Source organism: Fistularia commersonii, unplaced genomic scaffold, assembly GCF_037954325.1.
Source record: "Fistularia commersonii isolate RoL2024-O1a breed Wild unplaced genomic scaffold, RoL_Fcom_v1.0 HiC_scaffold_96, whole genome shotgun sequence".
NCBI classification, from domain to species: Eukaryota; Metazoa; Chordata; class Actinopteri; order Syngnathiformes; family Fistulariidae; genus Fistularia; species Fistularia commersonii.
The window spans coordinates 132501-140000 of NW_028234054.1; positions in this window are offsets into that span (position 1 = coordinate 132501).

Consider the following 7500-nt stretch of genomic DNA (forward strand, 5'->3'; position numbering starts at 1 on the left):
TACTCCTGCACTTCCTCATTCCACCACCAAGTCTCCTTATCAACTTTCCTTCCAGATGACAAACCGAGTACTCTTCTACCTGTCTCCCTGATAACACTAGCTGTTGTTGTCCAATCATCTGGCAGCTCACCCTGACCACCCAGACCCTTTCTCAACTCCTCCCTGAAAACCGTGCAACGCTCCTCCCTTTTCAGCTTCCACCACTTTGTCCTCTGCTCTGCCTTTGTCCTCGTCATCTACCTTGTCACCAGAGTCGTCGCACAAACCGCCATCCTATGCTGTCTGGCTACACGCCCACCTACAACTACTTTGCAGTCACCGATCTCTTTCAGGTTACCTCGTCTATACAAGATGTAGTCTACCTGCGTGCTCCTACCTCCGCTCTTATAAGTTACCCTATGTTCCTGTTTTTTCTGGAAAAAGGTATTCACTACACCCATTTCCATCCCTTTTGCAAAATCTACCACCATCTGTCCCTCTGCATTCCTATCCTGGATACCATATCTGCCCATCACTTCTTCATCCCCTCTATTGCCTTCACCAACATGTCCATTGAAGTCTGCACCAATTACCACTCTCTCATTTCTGGGAATATTCTGCATCACTTCATCCAACTCATTCCAGAACTTCTCCTTCTCTTCAGGTTCACATCCCACCTGTGGCGCATAGCCACTAACAACACTGAGCATCACACCTTCAATTTCCAATTTCAGACTCATAAGTCTATCTGACATTCTTTTCACCTCTAGGACGTTCCTTACGAACTCCTCCTTCAAGATGACTCCTACTCCATTTCTCTTCTTGTCAGCACCATAATAGTATAACTTAAAGCCTGCTCCTAAGCTTCTAGCCTTACTACCCTTCCACCTGGTCTCCTGGACACACAGTATATCCAGCTTCCTTCTCTGCATCGTGTCCATCAACTCTCTACCTTTTCCTGTCATAGTCCCAATATTCAAAGTCCCTACTCTCAGTCCCAGGCTCTTTCCTTTCCTCCTCTCTCTCTGCTTCCGAACACGCACTCCTCCTCTTCTTCTTCTTCTTGTTCTTCGACCCACAGTAGCCCGATTTCCATTAGTACCCTGTAGGTCATCAGTACCAATGGCGGTCGTTGTTAACCCGGTCCGCGACCCATCCGGTATGGTATAGTTATGGTTGACTCGCATGTTTGGTTTTGGCAAACGTTTTACGCCGGATGCCCCTCCTGACGCAACCCTCTGCATTTATCCGGGCTTGGGACCGGCACAGGGAGACACTGCTCCGTGCCCCCCCCCCCCCAAAGGCAGGCTTGGAGAGACACGGGCCAGTGCCGCCCTGAGGCTGCATTACCCTCTCTTTCTTACATTTATTATAAAAATATGCTTATCTTCCTTTTAGCTCATCACACATGTCTTTATGATTTTCAGTCCATGCCTCAGCCGGCCTGAAGCTCCACTGATGCGCATGTGCGGATGCCTCTATCTAGCGGACATAAAATAAAGACAATCATTCAAATGTGAATGAGTCGGCGTGATGCTCCGGGATGTGTGGAGCTCAGGGAGCTCCACGAGTGAGGGAGTTAAGTTAGGGCGGGGGTGCAAGTAGGCTCTAGGATTCCCCGAGTCGGGGCGAGCGATGGGTTTAGAGGCGTATCGCATTGAAGATAATGGCCGCATATCCTTCTTGGACTTTTCTAAAGCCTTTGACTCGGTCGAACATCCATTTATCATAGCAACGCTCGAACATTTTGGATTTGGTTAAATATTCAGGAATGTGATCCGTGGGCTCTATGAGAATATTCATAGCTGTGTCACCCTGCCAAGCGGCACCACTCCGAGCTTCCATGTTGATGTGGGAATCCCCCAAGGTTGCCCCATCTCACCCTATTTATTTATAATTGCTACCGAAATGCTAGCCGTTTATGTTGAAAAGAGCAACGATATCCAAAAGTTAGACGTGCTGGGGACTGAAATTGTTATTAGCCTGCTGGCAGATGACACAACCTTAGTTTTGAAAAATGAACATCAAGTCCCAATAAGTGCCGAAAACAACCAAAACATTCTCCAAGGCTTCAGGATTGTCATTAAACTTAAAGAAATGCAAACTTCTTGCGCTGCATGACTCGCCACTAAAGGAAATCAGCGATGTTTCCATGAAATCAGAAATAAAATACTTGAGCATTTTCCTATCCAAGGACCAAACGTTAAATCAATCCAGGAACATTGAATCTAAACTGAATCAAAGTAAAGCTTAATTCTAATATATGGCTCCAGAGAGATTTATCAATATTAGGCCGGATATATTTGACTAAAATGGATGTGTTTATCCAGATGTATATACCCAGCGTATTCCAATGCTGCTCCAAATCAACTCGTAAAATCTGTTAACCAAATCAATTTCAACTTTATCTGGAGGAACAGACCACACCATCTAAGAAAAATCACATATGGTGAAAGAAACAAGTGAAGGAGGGCTGAAAGTGATAGAGTCGGACTGCTTGAATGGGACATTGAAGGTGAACTGGTTGAAATCCTGGATCAAACCTCATCGTTCTTTCTGGTATTGTACTCCAAACTACTTATTCAACAAAGTCGGCGGCCTGAGTCTTCTGCTTATCTCTGACTTGGATATCAACAAGATTCCTGTCAAATGTTCAGAGTTCCATAAACAAATATTATTATACTGGAAAATGATATACGTACACAATTTCTCACCACACAGTATAATAGTTTGGAACAATCGATATGTACTGCATGGCAACAAACCTCTGTTTTACAAGGAATGCTTTGAGAAAGGTATATGGTCGATAATTGACTTGATGGATGACACTGGCAGTCCTCTGGACAATGAGCAGTTCTGTACTACACACAGATTCAAGCCTCCCATATTAGAGTTGCTAAAGTTACGAAACGCACTGCCTCGACAATTTGTATTCCTGACCAAAAATATAATGACGCACCGAACCGTACAACCACAGTTACCCCGACTATCACTCCAGGGAATCTCAATTGTGGACAGAAAGCGCGGCAACTCCTTTATTAGGAAATGTTTCACAGGAAACTTATTCCCTGGACGTCAAAAAAAAAAAAAAGGATATTTTAAATAAATTTGATGAGGAATCGATTGCCACGCTGCGAACCATGTATCTGACTCTACCCATACCCCCAAGGCAAAAGAGACCCACTTCAAAATTATGACTGACATCTACCCATCTAAGGAATTATCGAGGGTACGCTTTAATTTTGAAGATAATATTTGTACATTTTGTGAAGACAACATTGAAACCACTGACCATATATTTTTTCTCCTTCTCATTCCATCGTCACCAGTTTCCTTCTCAAAAGATGATATAACATTCTGTTTACTTATAAGCAACATAACAGATGAACTCTGTGTCAATGTTCTTTTAGGCCTGGCCAAGTTCTTCATTCACAAGAACAGAATGCAAAAATGCTCCCCAAATTTTAATGTCTTCATAAACGATTTTGAAATATAAAAAAAAAAAAAAAAAAATCCTTAAAACTTATGGAAAAATCCAAAAACTAAAAAATATAGTTACCCATGTCCGAGGTTCCTTTTTTTTTTGGTAAAAAAAAAAAAAACAAAAAAAAAAAAACAACTTGATTACATGTTACATTCCCCTTGCAATTTTTTTTTTTTTTTTCGTTTTAATTTCTTATTTGTCTATCTATTGATTTAATTACTTCCTTTTAATTTCTTTTTTTGTCTCGCACTGTAAATTTCTCACAAACCTGTAACACTATTAACTTCTCATTACATACAGAACAAATGTCCTGATGTCCGTTGCTTCCTCATCCCTGGTTGTTTCATTGACATTCAGTTCTACCTTGCTATGTTTATTTGTACATTTGTATATTTGGGTGTACTATTTATGTTCAATTAAAAACAGTTTGATGTCTGAGATTCCTTGTGAACCGCCAACTTAATTACATGTTATATTCCCCTCACAATTTTTTTTTTTCGTTTTTAATTTTATTTTTCTATCTATTTATTTAATTATATCCTTCTAATTTTCTTTTTTTGTCTAGCATTAAAAATTTCTCGCAAACCGTTAACACTATTAACTTCTGATTACTTACAGCACGATTGCGCTTATGCCCCCCCACCCATCCCGCTTTTTCCGTACGGAGGCAGACACTGAGATCGAAAGCAAATGGGTGTCATTGAAATGCAGTAACAGGGTGATAACAGCCGTGTTCGAAGTGTGTAGGGGCTTATAGGAGAGCAGAAGCACGTCACGCAATTCACCTGAGTTCGGAGGATCGGGAGTACCAGGGCCCATAGCGGAGAAGCGGAAGAGCGGAGTTATGTGTCTCTTCTCAAAGGCGGGGAAGCTGGGGGGCAGCAGGACCCCTTAGACCGGCTAAGGTGAGCCTACTCCGGACAGAGATCACCCGGAGTTATGACTGGAGCTCCCGGACCTCTGGGCACACACATATGTGAATGACTGGATGAGCTAATGTTGGTTTGGTTGTGGATACGTTTCGGCCAATGCTATCAGCACAGCGATGATGAGTTCAGGTGTGTCTGTGTGTGTTTGTGTGTTTGTGTGTGTGTGTGTGTGTGTGTGTGTGTGTGCGTGTGTTTGTGTGTGTGTGAGAGTTTGTTTTTGTGGGTTGGGGGGGGTTCCCGCGGACACGGAGTACCAGGGCCTGGAGCGGATGAGGTGAGGAGCGGAGGAGAGCAGAAGCCCGGACCGTGATTCGCTTGTGTCCAGCGGCTCGGGAGTTCCAGGGCCCGAAACGGAGGAGCGGAGGAGCGGAGGAGCGGAGGAGCGGAGGAGCGGAGGAGCGGAGGAGCGGAGGACAGCAAAACCCCTTTCTGCAATTCGCCTGAGTCCGGCGGATCGGTAGTACCTGGTTCCGCAGCGGATGAGCGGAGGAGTGGAGGAGATGTTTCTCTTCTCAGAGGCGGCGAGGGGGGGGGGGGCAGGACCCCTTACCCTTATCCCCCCCGGACGTTTGAGTGGAGCTCCCGGACCTCCGGGCACGCACATGCGAATGACTGGATCACAGGGAGTGCCAGGGCCTGGAGCGGATGAGCAGAGGAGAGGCGGAGGGCAGAAGCCCGGCCCTGTTCAAGAGTTCCAGGGTCCAAAGCGGGGGAGCGAAGAAGCGGAGGAGGGGAGGAGAGCAGAAGAGCAAAAAACTGGCCCGGAATTCACCGAAGTCCCGCGGATCGGGAGTTCCAGGGCCCGGAGCGGAAGAGCGGAGGAGCGGAGGAGAGGAGGAGCGGAGCAAAGCTAAGCCCGTCTTAACAACAAGGAAATTACAGATGAGGCTATAATTTCTAATGAAAACTTTAAATTCTATAGCCACGTATACACTTCGACATTGTCAAAAAGCGATTGTGACTCCTTTCCATTAAATATTCCTCAATATATCCCAAAAATAAACAACAAACAATATATGTTTGTTTATATATGTTTATATATAAACAACAAAAAATATACAGTTTGATGTCTGAGATTCCTTGTGAATCGCCAACTTAATTACATGTCGTATTCCCCTTGCATTTTTTTTTTTTGGTTTTAATTTCATTTGTCTATCTATTTATCTAATTATTTCCTTTTAATTTCGTTTTTTGTCTAGCACTGTAAATTTCTCACAAACCTGTAACACTATTAACTTCTCATTACATACAGAACAAATGTCCTCATGTCCGTTGCTTCCTCATGCCTGGTTGTTTCATTGACATTCAGTTCTACCTTGCTATGTTTATTTGTACATTTGTATATTTGGGTGTACTATTTATGTTCAATTAAAAACAGTTTGATGTCTGAGATTCCCTGTGAACCGCCAACTTAATTACATGTTATATTCCCCTCACAATTTTTTTTTTTTCGTTTTTAATTTTATTTTTCTATCTATTTATTTAATTATATCCTTTTAATTTTCTTTTTTTGTCTAGCATTAAAAATTTCTCGCAAACCGTTAACACTATTAACTTCTGATTACTTACAGCACGAATGCGCTTATGCCCCCCCACCCCCCACCCCCCCGCTTTTTCCGTACGGTGGCAGACACTGAGATCGAAAGCAAATGGGTGTCATTGAAATGCAGTAACAGGGTGATAACAGCCGTGTTCGAAGTGTGTAGGGGCTTATAGTAGAGCAGAAGCACGTCACGCAATTCACCTGAGTTCGGAGGATCGGGAGTACCAGGGCCCATAGCGGAGAAGCGGAAGAGCGGAGTTATGTGTCTCTTCTCAAAGGCCGGGAAGCTGGGGGGCAGCAGGACCCCTTAGAGCGGCTAATGTGAGCCTTCTCCGGACATAGATCACCCGGACTTATGACTGGAGCTCCCGGACCTCCGGGCACACACATATGTGAATGAGTGGATGAGCTAATGTCGGTTTGGTTGTGGAAACGTTTCGGCCAATGCTATTAGCACAGCTATGATGAGTTCAGGTGTGTCTGTGTGTGTTTGTGTGTTTGTGTGTGTGTGTGTGTGTGTGTGTGTGCGTGTGTTTGTGTGTGTGTGAGAGTTTGTTTTTGTGGGTTGGGGGGGGTTCCCGCGGACACGGAGTACCAGGGCCTGGAGCGGATGAGGTGAGGAGCGGAGGAGAGCAGAAGCCCGGACCGTGATTCGCTTGTGTCCAGCGGTTCGGGAGTTCCAGGGCCCGAAACGGAGGAGCGGAGGAGCGGAGGAGCGGAGGACGGCAAAACCCCTTTCTGCAATTCGCCTGAGTCCGGCGGATCGGTAATACCTGGTTCCGCAGCGGAGGAGCGGAGGAGTGGAGGAGATGTTTCTCTTCTCAGAGGCGGCGAGGAGGGGGGGAGAGGGACAGGACCCCTTACCCTTACCCCCCCCGGACGTTTGAGTGGAGCTCCCGGACCTCCGGGCACGCACATGCGAATGACTGGATCACAGGGAGTGCCAGGGCCTGGAGCGGATGAGCAGAGGAGAGGCGGAGGGCAGAAGCCCGGCCCTGTTCAAGAGTTCCAGGGTCCAAAGCGGGGGAGCGAAGAAGCGGAGGAGGGGAGGAGAGCAGAAGAGCAAAAAAACTGGCCCGGAATTCACCGAAGTCCCGCGGATCGGGAGTTCCAGGGCCCGGAGCGGAAGAGCGGAGGAGAGGAGGAGCGGAGCAAAGCGGAAGCCCGTCTTAACAACAAGGAAATTACAGATGAGGCTATCATTTCCAATGAAAACTTTAAATTCTATAGCCACCTATACACTTCGACATTGTCAAAAAGCGATTGTGACTCCTTTCCATTAAATATTCCTCAATATATCCCAAAAATAAACAACAAACAATATATGTTTGTTTATATATGTTTATATATAAACAACAAAAAATATACAGTTTGATGTCTGAGATTCCTTGTGAATCGCCAACTTAATTACATGTCGTATTCCCCTTGCATTTTTTTTTTTCGGTTTTAATTTCATTGGTCTATCTATTTATTTAATTATTTCCTTTTAATTTCTTTTTTTGTCTAGCAATGTAAATTTCTCACAAACCGTTAACACTATTAACTTCTGATTACATACAGAACGA